We start from the raw sequence: 17,712 nt of genomic DNA, 5'->3' as shown, positions 1-17,712 counted from the left end.
CTCAGGCCCTGTCTCAGATCAACTGAATCAGAAACTCTGGGGTAGGTTTCAATCTATACTTCAACCTGCCCTCCAGGTGGTTCTCAAGGTTGAGAACCACTGTCTTGCTGAGAACCCCAGTTAATTTCCTGGACAATCACTCTTTCCCTTCCCTGATCCCTTTTCACAGCAGGCACTCTTGCAAGTATTTCAAGCCGAGGTTTCTTCCTTCCTGTTCCACCTTCAGTCCAATTCCAATTGCTTTCTATCATTCAGAAGTTCCCCACACTTTCTGGTGGATTGGTAGCACCTATTCTTGCTTTCTAGTGTTCCAATGGATTTTTATTTTTATTTTTAATTGTGGTAAAAAGCATATAACCTATGTGCCATCCTCATCACTATCTCAAGAACTCTTTTCATCTTGCAAAACTGAAACTCTGTACCCATTAAACAACTCTCCATCGAATGGATTTTTAAAAAGCATATTTTTTTTCTGTCATTAAATGGAATTTTGGGTGTATATTGAGGTCAATGCATGTGCTCCGTATACCATCTTTCTAAAAAAATTGTGGTTAAATGTATATGACAAAATGTACCATCTCATCCATTTTTAGGTCTACAGTTCGGTGTCATTAAGTACATTCATATTGTTCTGCAAGATCACCACTATCCATCTCCAGAACTTTTTCATCTTCCCAAACTGAACTCTGTGCCCATTAAACACCAACTCCCCTTCCTCCCCTGCCAGCCCCTTGTAACCACCATCTATTTTCTGTCTCTATAAATTTGACTATTCTAAGTACCTCATATGAGTGGAATTATGTAGTATTTGTGCCTTTGTGACTGGCTTACTTCACTTAGAATAATGTCAAGTTTCAACCATGTTGTAGCATGTGTCAGAATTTCCTTCCTTTTTAAGGCTGAATAACGTTCTATTGTATGTATTCACCACATTTTGTTTATCTATTCATCGGTCAAGGTACACTTGAGCTGATTCCACTTTTTGGCTATTGTAATAATCCCGCTATGAACATGGGTGTACAAATATCTCTTCATGTCCCTGCTTTCCCTTTTTTGGAGCATATAGCCAAAAGTGGAATTGCTGGTGCATATGGTAATTCTAATTTTAATTTCTGGAGGAATTGCCATGCTGTTTTCCCTAGCATCTGCTCTATTTTATATTCCAACCAGCAGTGCACAAGGGTTCCAATTTCTCCACGTCCTTCCAACACTTGTTATTTTCTTTTTTTTATCATAAATGGGTGTTGAATTTTGTCAGAAGCTTTTTCTGCATCTATTGACATTATCATATGGTTTTTATCCTTCAGTTTGTTAATATGGTTTATCATATTGATTGATTTGCGTATATTGAAGAATCCTTGCATTCCTGGGATAAACCCCACTTGATCACGGTGTATGAGCCTTTTAATGTGCTTTTGGATTGTTTGCTAGTATTTTGTTGAGGATTTTTGCATCTATGTTCATCAGTGATATTGGCCCATAGGTTTCTTTTTTTGTGACATCTTTGTCTGGTTTTGGTATCAGAATGAGTTTGGGAGTGTTCCTCCCTCTGCTATATTTTGGAAGAGTTTGAGAATGATAGGTGTTAGCTCTTCTCTAAATGTTTGGTAGAGTTCGCCTGTGAAGCCATCTGGTCCTGGGCTTTTGTCTGTTGGAAGATTTTTAATCACAGTTTCAATTTCAGTGCTTGTGATTGGTCTGTTTATATTTTCTATTTCTTCCTGGTTCAGTGTCAGAAGGTTGTGCTTTTCTAAGAATCTGTCCATTTCTTCCAGGTTGTCCATTTTATTGGCATAGAGTTGTTTGTAGTAGTCTCTCATGATCCTTTGTATTTCTGCAGTGTCAGTTGTTACTTCTTTTTCATTTCTAATTCTGTTGATTTGAGTCTTCTCCCTTTTTTTCTTGGTAAGTCTGGCTAATGGTTTATCAATTTTGTTTATCTTCTCAAAGAACCAGCTTTTAGTTTTATTGATCTTTGCTACTGTTTCCTTCATTTCTTTTTCATCTACTTCTGATCTGATCTTTATGATTTCTTTCCTTCTGCTAACTTTGGGGTTTTTTTGTTGTTGTTCTTCCTTCTCTAATTGCTTTAGGTGTAAGGTTAGGTTGTTTATTTTAGATTTTTCTTGTTTCTTGTGGTAGGATTGTATTGCTATAAACTTCCCTCTTAGAACTGCTTTTGCTGCATCCCATAGGTTTTGGGTCATTGTGTTTTCATTGTCATTTGTTTCTAGGTATTTTTTGATTTCTTTGATCTCTTCAGTGATCTCTTGGTTATTTAGTAGCGTATTGTTTAGCCTCCATGTGTTTGTATTTTTTACAGTTTTTTCGCTGTTATTGATATCTAGTCTCATAGTGTTGTGGTCGGAAAAGTTACTTGATATGATTTCAATCTTCTTAAATTTACCAAGGCTTGACTTGTGACCCAAGATATGGTCTATCCTGGAGAATGTTCCATGAGCACTTGAGAAGAAAATATATTCTGTTGTTTTTGGATGGAATGTCCTGTAAATATCAATTAAGTCCATCTTGTTTAATGTGTCATTTAAGCTTGTGTTTCCTTATTTATTTTCATTTTGGATGATCTGGCCATTGGTGAAAGAGGGGTGTTAAAGTCCCCTACTATGATTGTGTTACTGTCAATTTCCCCTTTTACGGCTGTTAGCATTTGCCTTATGTGTTGAGGTGCTCTTATGTTGGGTGCATAAATATTTACAATTGTTATATCTTCTTGGATTGATTCCTTGATCATTATGTAGTGCCCTTCTTTGTTTCTTGTAATAGTCTTTATTTTAAAGTCTATTTTGTCTGATATGAGAATTGCTACTCCAGTTTTCTTTTGATTTCCATTTGCATGGAATATCTTTTTCCATCCCCTCACTTTCAATCTGTATGTGTCCCTAGGTCTGAAGTGGGTCTCTTGTAGACAGCATATGTATGGGTCTTGTTTTTGTATCCATTCAGTGAGCCTGTGTCTTTTGGTTGGAGCATTTTAATCCATTTACATTTAAGGTAATTATCGATATGTATGTGTTCCTATTACCATTTTCTTAACTGTTTTGGGTGTGTTATTGTAGGTCTTTTCCTTCTCTAGTGTTTCCTGCCTAGAGAAGTTTCTTTAGCATTTGTTGTAAAGCTGGTTTGGTGGTGCTGAATTCTCTTAGATTTTGCTTGTCTGAAAAGCTTTTGATTTCTCCATTGAATCTGAATGAAATCCTTGCTGGGTAGGGTAATCTTTGTTGTAGATTTTTCTCTTTCATCACTTTAAGTATATCCTGCCACTCCCTTCTGGCCTGCAGAGTTTCTGCTGAAAAATCAGCTGATAACCTTATGGGGATTCCTTTATATGTTATTTTTTATTTTTCCCTTGCTGCTTTTTTTTTTTTTTTTTTTTTTTTTTGTGGTACGCGGGCCTTTCACTGTTGTGGCCTCTCCCGTTGCGGAGCACAGGCTCCGGACGCGCAGGCTCAGCGGCCATGGCTCACGGGCCCAGCCGCTCCGCGGCATATGGGATCTTCCCGGACCGGGGCACGAACCCGTGTCCCCTGCATCGGCAGGCGGACTCTCAACCACTGCGCCACCAGGGAAGCCCACCCTTGCTGCTTTTAATATTTTTTCTTTGAATTTAATTTTTGTTAGTTTGATTAATATGTGTCTTGGTATGTTTCTCCTAGGGTTTATCTTGTATGGGACTGTCTGTGCTTCCTGGACTTGGGTGACACTTTCCTTTCCCATGTTAAGGAAGTTTTCCACTATAATCTCTTCAAATATTTTCTCAGACCCTTTCTTTTTCTCTTCTTCTTCTGGGACCCCTATAATTTGAATGTTGGTGAGTTTAATGTTGTCCCAGAGGTCTCTGAGACTGTCCTCAATTCTTTTCATTCTTTTTTCTTTATTCTGCTCCCTGGCAGTTATTTCCATCATTTTATCTTCCAGCTCACTTATCTGTTCTTCTGCCTCACTTATTCTGTTATTGCTTCCTTCTAGAGTATTTTTCATTTCAGTGATTGTGTTGTTCATCACTGTTTGTTTGCTCTTTAGTTCTTCTAGGTCCTTGTTAAATGTTTCTTGTATTTTCTCCATTCTGTTTCCAAGATTTTGGATCATCTTTACTCTCATTACTCTGAATTCTTTTTCAGGTAGGTTGCCTATTTCATCTTCATTTATTTGGTCTTGTAGGTTTTTACCTTGCTCCTTCATCTGTAACAAATTTTTTTGTTGTTTCTTTTTTTTTTTTTTTTTTTTTGATGGGTGGTGCTGTGTTCCTATCTTACTGGTTGTTTGGCCTGAGACATCCAGCACTGGAGTTTTCAGGCAGTTGGATAGAGCTGGGTCTTGGTGCTGAGATGAGGACCTCTGGGAGGCCTCACTCCGAATGATATTCCCTGGGGTCTGAGGTTCTTTTAGTCCAGTGGTTTGGACTCGGACCTCCCACCACAGGAGCTCGGGCCTGACCTCCAGCCTGGGAACCAAGATCCTGCAAGTTTTGTGGCTCAGTAAAAAAAAAAAAAAAAGAAAGAAAGAAAGTAAAAAGAGCAGTACAATATCAAAGAATATAAAACAAAATAAAATTAGAAAGATAAAAAATATATTAGGAAAAATAAAGCTATAACTGAAACAATTGCAACAAGGGAAAATAAAACCACAGCAGGAAAAAAAAGGGGGGGGGTTGGGGAACAAGCCAGAAGGAGAGATCACTAACCAAGTATAAAGAATAAAATAAAATTAGAAAAATAGAAGATTTATTAGGAAAAATAAAAATAAAAAAGAATCAACAACAATGAGTCAACAAGGTAAAACAGAACCCCAATCTAAGAGAGGAAAAAAGAAAAGAAAAAAAAAGCCTTGGCTCTTGGGGCGGAGTTTAGGTGGGGGGTGGAACTCAGGCAGGGGTGGGGTTTTGGGTGGGGCGGGACCTAAGGGGGTAGGGGGAGTGACATTTTAGTGTGGGGCGGGCCTAGGCCAGGCATGTTCAAGCATGGGGCGGGGCCTGTGCTGAGGACCTACTCCGGGAAGGGGTGAGGCAGCACGTGGAATGGAGGGCCTCTGGAGTGTGGAGTGCCGGCGTTTGGAGGTAGGGCCCTGAGTGGGGTTTAGGCCAAGCACGGTTGGAGGGGGTCTCAGAGGGTGTCTCCGAGTGTAGAGGTGGGGCCCTGGGTGGGGGTGTAGGGGCGGGGCTTGGGCTCTGCACAGCAGGAGGGAGGTTCTGAGGGTAGAGGATTAGGCCCGGGGGCCCAACAGACTCCCTGGTGCCTAAGTGGACAGGGAAAGCGCTGGCCCCGTTCCCTTCTGTTCCTTTGTGCCCCTCCCCCACCATCTCCCCCAGGGTCTCCCCTGTCCCTGCTGGACCCCTAACTGTGGGTGGGTCCCATTGGGGGTAGGAATTCCTTCCCTCCCCCAGCTGCCCCTCAGGGGTGCCAGTCCAGAGGTCCGGCCTTTACTTTTGCTCCCCCTTCCCTCCCTCCCTCCCACTCCCTCAGGACCCACGCGGCTGGAGGGGGTCTCAGTGGGCAGAGGATTAGGCCCAGGATCTGAGCAGGCTCCTGGGGGCCCGAGTGGGCAGGGGAAACCTGGCCACGCTCCCTTTGGATCCTCTGCCCTCCCAGTGGTCCCCCAAATTCCCCCTTCGGATGTGGGATCTCTTCCCTCTCCCAGCTGCCCCTGTGGAAGTGGAGGCCGGTGCCAGTCCCGTCCCGCCTCCACTTCTCCTCCCCCATCACTCCCCCCAAGTCCCACGTCCTACCGGTCCCTGGGGGTTCCTTCCATCCCCTTAGGTGTCTGTGGTCCCCCCTTGGTGCCCAGTAGGTGCCCCAGTTGTGAGGAGACGCGAATTCCACGTCCTCCTAGTATGCCATCTTGACTCCGCCCCCTCTTTTATTTTTTTTTATGGTAGCCATCCTAATGGATGTGAAGTGGTATCCCATTGTGGTTTTGATTTTCTTTTTTTTTTTTAAATTAATTATTTATTTATTTTTGGCTGCGTTTGGTCTTTGTTGCTGAATGGGGGCTATTCTTCATGGCGGTGCGTGGGCTTCTCATCACAGTGGCTTCTCTTTATTGCGGAGCCCCGGCTCTGGGCGCGCGGGCTGCTGTAGTTGTGGCACATGGGCTCATTAATTGTGGCTTGTGGGCTCTAGAGCCAGGCTCAGTAGTTGTGACGCACAGGCTTAGTTGTTCTGCAGCATGTGGGATCTTCCCGGACCAGGGCTTGAACCTGTGTTCCCTGCCTTGGCAGGCGGATTCTTAGCCATTGCGCCACCAGGGAAGTCCCCTGTGGTTTTAATTTTCATTTTCCTAATTATTAGTGATGTTGAGCATCTTTTCATGTGCTTATTGGCCGTTTGTATATCTTCTTTGGAGAAATATCTATTCTAGTACTTTGTCCATTTTTGAATCAGGTTTTTTTTTTTTGTCCCCAAGTTTTAGTAGTTCTTTATATATTCTGTATATTAATGCCTTATCAGATATGTAATTTGCAAATATTTTCTCCCATTCTGTTGGTTGCCTTTTCACTGTGTTAATAGTCCTTTATTGCACAAAATTTTTTCATTTTGATGCAGTCCAATTTGTCTATGTTTTCTTTTGCTGCTTGTGCCTTTGATGTCTTATCCAAGAAAATCAGAGGCAAATCCAGTGTCATGAAGCCTGTTTTCTTCTCTCTATGCCATCTTGATCTAGCCTCTAATAGCGGTTTCTATTTGTCTGCTAGTTAAACATAAATATCTATCTTTCCCCCACCCTGCCCTTGTCATGAGCATGACTGTTTAAAATCTGGCAATTTTGCTATCAATCCACAATATAGATACAGCTGCTCTCTGATGAAAGGCTAAGACAAGCTGGAGTAAGTTCTGAATGACCTTGATCTTAACCCTCATCACAGTGAAAGGGACTGGTGAAGAGTAGAGTAGGTGTTTTTGGAATCAAAAGGGCCTCACCCCAAATCTGCCTGCCTCTGCCACTGCTAGCTGGGTGGTTTGGGGCAAGTTCTGCCTCTTTGAGCTTCAGTTTTTATTTTATTGTTTATGTTTAAAATGGGGATAATAATACCTACCTTGAGGTGCAGTTGTGGGAATGACAGATAATGTGTATACATATCTGGCTCTTGGAAGCTGGAAGCCCTAATTATTAATTATTGCTGTGTTAGACTTGGTTGTCACCCAGTACATCTCCTCTACTTGACCACTAGCCCGTGAGCACCTCCAGGGACCAGTGTAGCACATCTTCATTTCTGGATCCCAACACTTGGTCCCAAGCCTAGTCAGTGGTAGGACCTCTGTAGGCCTTTGTTGAGTGAATGATTTGGAAGGTGAAAAAACATTCCCTTGCCGCCAGCCTGAAAGCCACATCCCTGTCATGGCATATGGGTGTGAACTTGTGAGTCTGAGGATTCACGTGAAACACATTCTTGCTCTTGGAATGTATTTCTTTCCACATACGGATGCCAAACGATGTCCAACTTTTCCTCTCTCCTCTTCACTGCTACTGTTTTTTGTCTACTTTCCAGGTGAAACTGATCCTGCATCCCAGAGGGAATTTTGGAAGAGGTTTCTGTGGAGGTGAAAACCAAGTGCCTGAATGGTTTTATTGCTGAAAGTCCTGAGTCTGGGAAACCTCTCAGTCTTGGAGTTTCCCTCAGAATGAAAAACAAGGGGAAGCTGACTGGCAGGTACACGGACAAGACAGAGATCTTTTGAATTCCCAACTTGATCAAAGTTTGGTTTGATAGATTCTGTACAGTTTGGTTAGGGTACATTGAATTTGGTAGTTAGAAGAGTATGGAGCAGGTCAGATTTTTGTTCTGGTTCCATTCAGATTTTTATTCTCTGTGCAGAGTAATACCATTGGCAACTTTAAAAAAGTTACAGCGTGCAGTATTTCTTGACATGCTAAAGTGGCCAACATTGAGACTGAGGAAATACATGTATTAATTTTGGATCATAGTTACTTTTCTGAGCGTATTTTTGGACTGCAGTTTACTGTCATCAACACCAAATCTTCCTCGGTGAAGTATTTTCTCAAAGACAAGTCTTCATGAGTAATCATCAGAGAAAGGAAGCAGGTTAATTTTACTTTGAAAACTCTGTTGGGTGCCAAAGCTGGTAGGATGTGCAAAAATACAGGCTTGAACTGTTTCAGAAATGGATTTTAAAAGAATTGTGGCTAATATTTTTCATCCCAGTGACTATTTCTGAGTTCAAATTTAGTGGAAGATGCTTATGATTACTTAACAGAAACATGTCAGACAGGTATTTTATATCCTGGTACGTTCTTTATGCTCTCTCACTGGGCCAGCAGACTCCATATATCTCGTTCCCACGGTCTAGACCCTCCCTAGTGTTGTCAGCCCACCATTGACAACATCCAGTTTAAAACACAGATCTGAGTAAGTCATCCTCCTGCTTAAAAATCCTCACTAGCTATCCCACTTCTCCCAGGATAAAGTCCGAAGACATCCCAGGCTTGTGTGAGCTGATCCTCCGTTGAGCCTATAAGCTTGCTTCCTGGCCCTTTCATAGCCTTTTTAGAACCCTTCCCTTATTCACATAACAAAAAATTAGCCATTTCAATCTAAACAAGTTAGTGGCATTTAGTACACTTACAATGTTGTGCAACCACCGCTATGATCCAGTTTCAGAATATTTTCATCACCCCCAAAGGAAGCCATGTACACATTAAGTAGTCACTCCCTATTGCCCTTCCCCCAGCCCCTGGCAACCACCAACCTACTTTCTGTGTCCCTGGACTTATCTGTTCTGGACATTTCATATGTACAGAATCATTGTGTGGAATATTGAATGGAATCATGTATAATATATGACCTGTGTGTCTAGTTTCTTTTATATAATACAATATTTTTGAGGTTCCTTTGCATGGTGACAGTACAGTATTAGAAATTCATGCCTTTCTATGTTTGAATAATATTCTATTGTATAGATATAGCACATGCATCTGATGGTAGACATTTGGATTGTTTCCATTTTTTGGTTATTATGACTAGTGCATGCACGTATGTATATTTGCTTGAGTACCTGTTTTCAATTCTTTTGGATATATAGCTAGGAGTGGAATTGCTGGGTCATATAGTATTTCTATGTTTAATGTAGAAGAATTGCCAGACTGTTTTCTTCCCTTTTCTCTCATGTTTCTATAATACAATATATTCGAGAAGATTTCTACTGTAGTACAGTTATAAGATACCTTTAGTTATGACAGGCTGTATATGTATCTGACAGCAGGGATTAGGTCTTATTTATTTGTGAATCTCCAATACCCGGTACAGGGCTGCACAGAGAAGGTACTCAAAAAGTGTTTGTAGAATTGGATTGACTATAGAGGGGTAATATGCAGTTTTATCCTTGAGGAAGATGTGGTGTATGTGGTAAGGCTGTGAATATGAGTGATGGGCTAAGTGGAGATAGGGGGTGGGTGACGTGAAGAAGACCCTCCCAACTTCTTTGGACAAAGGGAAAGGAAGACCAGTGTGGTAGAACTAGTTATCCATAGACCTGGCTTCTATTGCTGGTTTGCCTTTAACTAACTCATTATAATTTTCCGAGAAGTTCAATTCTCCTCTTTGTCAAATGAAAAGATTGAATATTTTAGTGATATTCCATTTTTGGGGGTTTGTTTTAAGCAACGGGAACTGTTTTATTCATATGAACTCACTGGTGGAAGCCCAGTATGCCTTGGTGGGGGGAAGGGCAGAGTGCAGAGCAGGGCACAGACCAGAACACAGGGCAGCCCCTATCCCTGCAGCCCCAAGACCTTGGCAGGACTCTGAGACTCAAGGTCCCAGCACATTCAGTAGCTCTGAGAGACCTCTGTTCTAGAAAGATCAAGGAAGCATGAATGCACACAAGTACATATTATTCTGCAAAAAAAGAATTTTTTCCAAGCAATAGAGGGGAGCTTAAGGATTGAGACAGCAACTTCAATGGGAAAAGAACAAAAGATCTGATGAAAAATTACAGTGAGTAGTACATTTGGTTAAAAAGGGGGTCCCCAACCTCCTTCTCACCTCCTCATACTTAAAAAGAAAAGATGTTACAGGTTGACTTCATGAACAGAATTGTCAAACGTTTGTACTCTCCTAACTGAATGGATTCCCGCTCCATGAGAGCACTTCCTCTGCAAATGTCCTGCCTGGTATCATAGCTGAATGTGTCGTTGGGCAGGCCTGGTCTGGTCCTTACTTTCTGGGTTTCCTTTTTTTTTTTTTTCTCTCTCTCTCTCCTGGCAAAATGTCTTGAAAACATGACATTTACACTCCACCCTCATGTTATCTTTTCTCTCTAGTTCTTTGCTTTCGAACTAGCCTTGAACATCGTGAGGGTTAGCTGAGGCCCCCAGACCGCTTCCTGGCACGCCTATGGCATCAACAGGCCATAACCTTTCTCTCCACCGGATTGCTGCTGATGCTAGGCTTGCTTTGGTCTTGTTCAATTTTTTTATTTCTGCTGAAGCTCATTTTTAGTCAACACTTCTGAAAACATACTGCCTGAACCTCAAAATCTCTTCTATTTATTCAGGTTGAGGCACAGACGTTATTCAGGCACTGAGACCGAAGTTGGTTTACACGGATGTCTGAATTAGCCCCCAAACCATGTTGTTTTTATTGTGAATATCCCTACATGTCATCATAGAAACATAGTTCAAACAGTGTAACTGCAAATAGTATTCACATTCCACTATTAACCCTCTTGTTCATTTTTTTTTTTTCATTTTTATGTGAGGCTCTTCTGGAAATTCTACAACTTCTTTTAAAACAGATTTTCTGGACAATGAGTGTCCCTTTTGGAGGTAGAGCCCTATTATAAAAATAGAAAGGAAATTCAGTTTCAATATCCCTCTGATTTTACTTGCTTAACAGTTGCTTTCACTCCAAAATGGGCATGAACGTAAACACTGCAGTATTTTCACCATTTCTTTAAATGCTTTTTAAGAAAGGGAACTTACAGTTTTCCGGAGGATACCTGTATGACGTTAATCTCTCTCGCTCCGCCATGATGCTGTGGGACTAGTGGAGGATTGGATGCCGTAATCCTTTAAATAGCACTTCAAAAATGATTTAGAAAAGCTAAAGTCTGTCTTGTAAACCCCAGAACTTGTCTCAGATCTTGCCTTGATCAACTTCCAAAGTATAATGCAACGTGATTATGTTCCTCTGGGGAAACCTGTGAAACAGGTCTTTGAGCTCCATTGGATGTGTCAGAGTTTTAATTGATTCTTTACCATGTCTCTGCCCCCCCAATAGTAGTGCTAAGGACAGGACGTGTTTTATGGGAACAGTCACCCAGAGCTTAATTTGTTGTTGCGTAGTAGACAAGACTATTTCCCAATGAAATTAAATCTGTTTTGTGCCCTGAGAGTTTCTTCCTGATCAAGTGTGGTCTGCTGATTATTGAGAGTGCAAACCTTGATAGCCTCCAATTAGCGCTGATACGATTCCAGGGAAAACTTACTCCCTGTTCCTTGCCAGTTATAGAAAAACATTTTGGTTGAAAAGAGGTGTGCCACAGAACTCTGTTCCTTGAGTTCATTTACTTTTCTCTTGCTTCTTGGATCACAAGACAGGGGTGAGCCACACGCCCTTATTACAAGCCATATAAAGTACCTCACATATATTATCTCATTTTGTCCTCATGATAACATTGCAAAGAGGGCAGGCAAGTATCACTGTGCCCATTTTACAGGTAAGAAAACTGAGTCCCAAATAGCTTTGCAACTTACTTAAGGAACCACCAGTAATAAGCACCAAGTAAGGACTAGAAAGCAGATACTCTTTTTAGTAATTACCCTCTTTCTTGGACAGTAGCCAAGACTGCTCTACCTAGAGCTTACTGCAGTGGAATTTCTGCCCCCCAACACAATTCGTTTATTCATTCAATCAACAAACACTTGCAGTGAGTATGAATTTGGGACCTCAAAATTCAGATCTGCAAAACAAAGGTAGATTTATTTTTAAACTTCAAGTAAATTCTCTCTTGGGTCCTCATTCCTCCTGGTGGCAGAAACTTGTCAATTCTAGGTTTTCTCTGCCAGCTCAGGGAATTTCCCCCTCCTCCCTTTTCTTCTGTAGTTGTATATAAGTTCAGGCCATTGGAAGGTTTGTGTGTGTGTGTGTGTGTGTGTGTGTGTGTGTGTGTGTGTGTGTGAGTGTGTGACAGTGTGTGTGTTATGGAGATGGTAGATGCATATGGCCTTCGGGGGTCTTGTTACTCTGATTGCTGTTGAAATGTGTGGCCCATCTGGTCTTGCAACATTTGGAAGTATTTGGTAAATACTAGCACTTATTGCTATGTGATTTTTTAAAAACCCTGCTCTTGAGGCATCTGTAGAACTGCTGGCTTGCCTTCTTTCATCTAGCTTCTGTGTCCTCCTTGTAAGTATGAGAGACACTTGACTGCCCTCCTGAGCTACTCTGAGGATTTGGGGGAATTTCATAGGACTGTCTCAGGCCTTTTGGTCTAGCCTTGTCATATGTCTTTTTTATTCAAAGCTTCTCTCTCCTACCCTATTGTGTGTGGGAGTGGGGAGAGGAGACTGTTTTCCCACCTCCTCAGGTATCACCTTGTGTGAGGCATAGATCTCCTCTACCCCTGGATCTACCAAACCAACCTGGGGTGTATCTCATTTCCCTGACTACACACATATCCCCTCACCCTGGCCTTACCCAAGGGAAGGAGGGAGGGTGGGGTGAGGGGCATAAACAGGGACATTCTCCATCATCCAAGTGTCTGCTCTGCTGTCCAATGCTCTCCTCTAGAGCAGGTAAATTTTACTTCCTCTGGGTCAGGGGGTGGGATGGAGGTGGGGAGGAAGGATTAGCCCAGCAAGTATTCATCCAAATTTATTATCTCTGCCAGGAGCTCAGCTTTTGAAGGTCAAAAGCTATGAGTTAACTATTTTTATTCTCTCTTCCTTGAAGCAGTAAAGGTGGAATGTCTTAGCTGTCTAGGCTGGGGGACGAGCAATGGGGTACACATAACTCTGTGTGTGTGTGTGTGTGTGTGTGTGTGTGTGTGTGAGAGAGAGAGAGAGAGAGAGAGAGAGAAGCTGTTAATGCCTCATAATATTACCCTGAGTTTTGTCATTTTTGCCTAACATGTTCCAGATTCTCTGCCAGATGGGGAATATAGAGGTGAGCAGGCTATATCCCTTGCCTAAGATGTTTACAGCCTAGTGAGAAAGGCAGAGACAAGGAGGTTGGCCCTAAGACGAGATGCAGGCTGAGAGTGGTGTGCGCTATTTAAACCAGCGTAGTGTGCTGGCTGATTGGAAAGATGTATAAGGTGCCACTGGTACCCTTTCCCGAAGACCCAAGCAAAGACTTTACAATTCTACAGTTTCCCTGTTATCCAAGCTATTTGGTGCTCACCACTTTGGGTAACTGATCTGAACTAAGATGTAAGTGGAAAGCAAAAGGAAAATTAATAGTAAAACAATTATAATTTTGTATCTATGATCTCACAGGACCTTCTCCACCTCCGTGAGAGCTTGTAGGGTTATCTCCACGTGGCCCATATACAGCCAGGGTTACTTAATAGCATCTTCTAGGTACCACTGCAAGCTGAGAAACATTAATTTGGCATTATGAAATAATTTGACGCCGGACCCAGCTTCCGGTTCTGGTGGGCATTTGTCTGTTGGCTGTTGTGCTACGTGTCTTTGGCTTGTGAGCGGATGGTGGGCAGGCATCATGGATCAGGTAATGCAGTTTGTTGAGCCAAGTTGGCAGTTTGTGAAGGACTCAATTCGGCTGGTTAAAAGATTCACCAAACCTGATAGAAAAGAATTCCAGAAGATTGCCATGGCAACAGCAATAGTATTTGCTATAATGGGATTCACTGGCTTTTTTGTGAAATTGATCCATATTCCTATTAATAACATCATTGTTGGTGGCTGAATACCTTTGTAGAAAAGTGTTTTTCATCTTGTGGATTGGTGAACAAGTAAGGATTTGAGACACTCATGGAGTAAAAATTTGCCTATATGTTTTGTGTTTTTCTTTCATTTTTTTTCTTCCAAGATGTTTTCTATTTGTAAATTAAAATAATTTCAAAATATATAAAAAGTAGTAATTTCAACTTTTACTTCTGTTTCTCAAAAAAGCCTAAAAGAGAGTATGTTCATTACATAGAGCAAATTCCCTCCTCTTCTTTCATCTTCTCTTTTCTCCTTCTCTCTCTTCCTCTTCCCTTCCTATTTGTCCTATCTATCTGTCTGTCTATCTATCTATCTACCTATCTATCCATCCATGCAGCTATCCATCTATCATCATCTATCATCCATTCATCTGTCTCATGGCCAGCTTTGCTCTTTTCCCAGTCCAAATTCCCACCCCAGATCTCTCAACCTGAGCTGGCATAGTCTTTAGGAAAAAAAATAAACATTTTCAACCATTTCCTGTTTTACTTTCCTCTCTTGCTCTTTCTCCTTTTCTTTTTCCTCTCCTTCCAGTCTAGTAGCAACCTGTCATTTTAAATACAAATCTAAATATTACTTTAGCTACATATTATAGATCTAGAAAAAAGTCTGGTGAAGACAGAACCATCCTTAGCGCACTGGGGGTGGAGGTCGGGGTGATGGGTTGATGGGAGAGGCAGAGGGAGAGCCAAGGAAGCAAAGACCGTTTTCCTTAGTGGATGGAGAAGGTGATGTATTATTATTTGCAAGTCTATATTTTTGATCCCTGTCAAACTCTTTTACAGATGGAGAAACTGAGGCCTGGAGAATAAAATAAGCTGCCCAAGGTCGCACAGCTGGTAAGTGACAGAGCTGTGGTTTAAATCCAGATCTTTGACATTAAGTGTTCTTCCTACTCACAAGTGGAGTGAATTCCCGGTTTCTCCCATAATTCAAATGAGAGGAAAATTCAAATAACAAAGATTCTCTCCCCACCCCTCAAAAGTAGTAATGGAGAGGACAGTTAATGGAAAAAAGATGCCAGGTCTAGCATGAGAACTATGGTTTGTTGGTTCCTTGATATGGAGATGGTAATGGCCACCCACTGCCAGAAGGGAGGCAAGAACCAGGAGAGGCAACAAGATGGAGGGAGCTGAAGGCCTTGTGAATTAACAGTATTGGAATTACATGGGTTCCAAAGTTTGTGTTTTAAGTGTCAGCCACAGGGAAACCTGAGAGATCTGGGTTACTGCTGAAGAAAAATATGTTACACAGTGAGAATAGAAAAACCCAGTACTGTTTCCTGATTACTGTATTGTATAGTACATGGACCTTTTAAAAACATTAAAACGTATAGCAGAAAGCGAGCAGCCCATGTAATACCCCAACTCACACACCCATAAAAGTCATAAGAAAATCTTCATATTTTTTCTATACAAATACTAATATGGTGGTAAAATAGCAGGATATCATTCACAATCTGTATGAAATCTTGCAATCATATAGGTTCCTTTACCTGTACCCCTTTATGTTATAGGTATTGTGGTGATTACATCTACATACATTGAAAACCCCATCAGACAACTCTGTCATTACTGCTTTAAACAGTCATACGTATTTTAAGGAGCTTAAGAGATGAAAATTAGTATCCATTTACTCAGATTTTTACCATTTTTGTTGTTTTTCTTTCATTCTTAAAGTTGCAAGTTTCTCTCTGGTATCAGTTTCCTTTTGCCTAAAGAATTTCCTTTAGCATGTATTTTAGAATCTGTCTACTGGTTACAAATTCTCTTAGATTTCCTTCATTTGAGAATGTCTTTATTTCACCACTTTCATTCCTGTAAGATATTTTCACTGGATATAGACTTCTGGGTTGACACTTGTTTTCTTTCAGCACTTTTAAAGATGTTCAACTGTCTTCTGGACTCCATGGTTTATGATGAGAAATCAGTAGTCATTTGAATTATCTTTCCTCTAAAAATAATGTGTTGTTTTCCTCTAGACTCTTTCAAGATTTTAAACTATTTTTTTCTTGGTACTTAATAGTTTTATTATGATGTGTCTGGGCATGGTTTTCTTTGACTTTATCTTGATTGGGCTTTACTGAGTTTCTTAGATCTGTAAATTGATGTCTTTCACCAAATTTGGGAAATTTGGGCCCTTATTTCTTCAAATGTTTTTATGTACCAATATCTATTATTCTGGGACGCCAATGGCATGAATGTTAAACATTTTGATCTTGTCCCACAGATCTCCATGGCTCTATTCATTGTTTTTCAGTCTTTAGTCCCTCTATTATTTAGATTGGATAATTCCTATTCATCTGTTTTCAAGTTCACTGACTCTTACCTCTATCATGTCCATTCTGCTATTGAGTCCATCTAGTAAATCTTTTATTTCAGATTATATATTTTTCAGTTTTAAAATGTCCCTTTTAAAATAGTTTCTATTTCTCTGCTGAGAATGTTTATCTTTTCATTCATTTCAAGACTATTCTCCTTTATCTTATGGACCATCGTTATGATAACTACTTTAACATCTTTGCCTGATAATTCCAACCTCTGGATCATCTAGGAGTTGGCATCTTTTGTCTTTTCCCTTGAAATTTTCTTCTTTTGTGTATGCTGGGTAATTTTGGATTGTATTCTGAACATTTAAAATATTACGTCATGAGACTCTGTGACCTATTAAAATCCTCCGGCAAATGTTGATATTTATGTTTCAGCAGACCTTATTAGGTTCAGACTGCAAAATCTGTATCCCCTTCTGTGGGTGACTTTTCCAATGATAGTTTTCAAACTGTTGCTATGGTGTTTTGGGTCTGTCCCATGTTTGTGCTACTTAGGGGTGAATCTGAGACTTGAGTGGTGGTTTAAATCATACTTCAGTTCTCAAAGACTTTTCCATGGTGCTTTGTATCTGTCTTGTGCATTCACAGCTCAGAGTCAAGTCTGGGCCTTGTGTAGGTTTATACACAGAATTAGAAAATTCCTTTTTCTGGCTCTTTCCTCTCCAGGATTCTTCTCTGTGATCTAGCCCATAGAGGACTCATGATCCTCTGCTCAGAAAGATGGGGTTTTACTTAGGGTTTTATCTGTCTGTATCCTTTCTGCTATAGCACCCCTCCATGACTGGGACCCACCCTCAGGGCAAAGAAGCAAGAGAAAAAAAGAGAAAAAGAAAACAGGGATTCCTCACATACTTCTGGGAGTGCAGGGGCCTCTTTCCCCAATTATCCTCGTCAGAGAAACAGAGTTCCTATTGGAGTTTCAGCTGCCTGCACTGCCACCACACAGTTCCATGACTGGGGCTTGTCTTCAGGTCAAACCTGGGGAGCTCATCCCTGGACAGGTTGCTGCTGTAATTGTTTACTTCCCTTCTTGTCTCTTCTGTTTACTTTTCAGAGTCCTCAGGTAGTTGCTTTTTATATCTTGTACATTGTTTTTAGTTGTAATTAGAGAGAGGTAGGCTATTGTGGGCTTCATCCATCTTGTGTGGCACCAGAAATTCTTATAATCCTTTTAAAGTTTCATCTTTTTACTTTTAAATCTTTGCTCCTTCTGGAATTAATTTTGATGTAAGGAGTAATGTACACTCTTATTGTTGTTATTATTATTATCCTAGGAAATCTTTGGTAGGTGAATAAATCAGGAGCCGTAGTGGAAAGACCATGGGATTAGCAGTTGCATCAGTCTGGGTTCAAATGACTCCATCACTTACAAGTTCGTGACCTTGGGCATAACCTCCCTAATCTCAGCTTCCTCATCAGTACAGTAAGGATAATGACTAGTATCTGTTTCACAGAGT

At 41.0% G+C, this 17,712-nt stretch overlaps 1 protein-coding gene, 1 long non-coding RNA gene and 1 pseudogene across 2 annotated transcripts in view; 2 read left to right on the top strand and 1 right to left on the bottom strand.

Moving 5' to 3' along the window:
- PALM2AKAP2 (PALM2 and AKAP2 fusion) overlaps positions 1–17,712 on the top strand; it is a 646,508-nt gene that overhangs the window by 22,477 nt on the left and 606,319 nt on the right. The window contains exons 2-3 of the mRNA XM_067743691.1: positions 7,505–7,666; positions 14,712–14,765. The gene's annotated coding sequence lies outside the window, so the exon portion shown is untranslated. The remainder of the gene's footprint in view (positions 1–7,504; positions 7,667–14,711; positions 14,766–17,712) is intronic.
- LOC137226992 (uncharacterized) lies at positions 10,568–11,152 on the bottom strand. Its single transcript, XR_010944642.1, has 2 exons — positions 10,957–11,152; positions 10,568–10,808 (listed from the first exon to the last, which is right to left on the bottom strand). It is a non-coding gene; the product is annotated as an uncharacterized lncRNA (long non-coding RNA).
- On the top strand, positions 13,660–14,074 carry LOC137226991 (protein transport protein Sec61 subunit gamma pseudogene; annotated as a pseudogene).

The sequence above is a fragment of the Pseudorca crassidens genome, chromosome 7 (assembly GCF_039906515.1).
Source record: "Pseudorca crassidens isolate mPseCra1 chromosome 7, mPseCra1.hap1, whole genome shotgun sequence".
NCBI classification, from domain to species: Eukaryota; Metazoa; Chordata; class Mammalia; order Artiodactyla; family Delphinidae; genus Pseudorca; species Pseudorca crassidens.
Note: the sequence above shows the minus strand (reverse complement) of the source record. Positions and strands in the feature narration are given on the sequence as shown.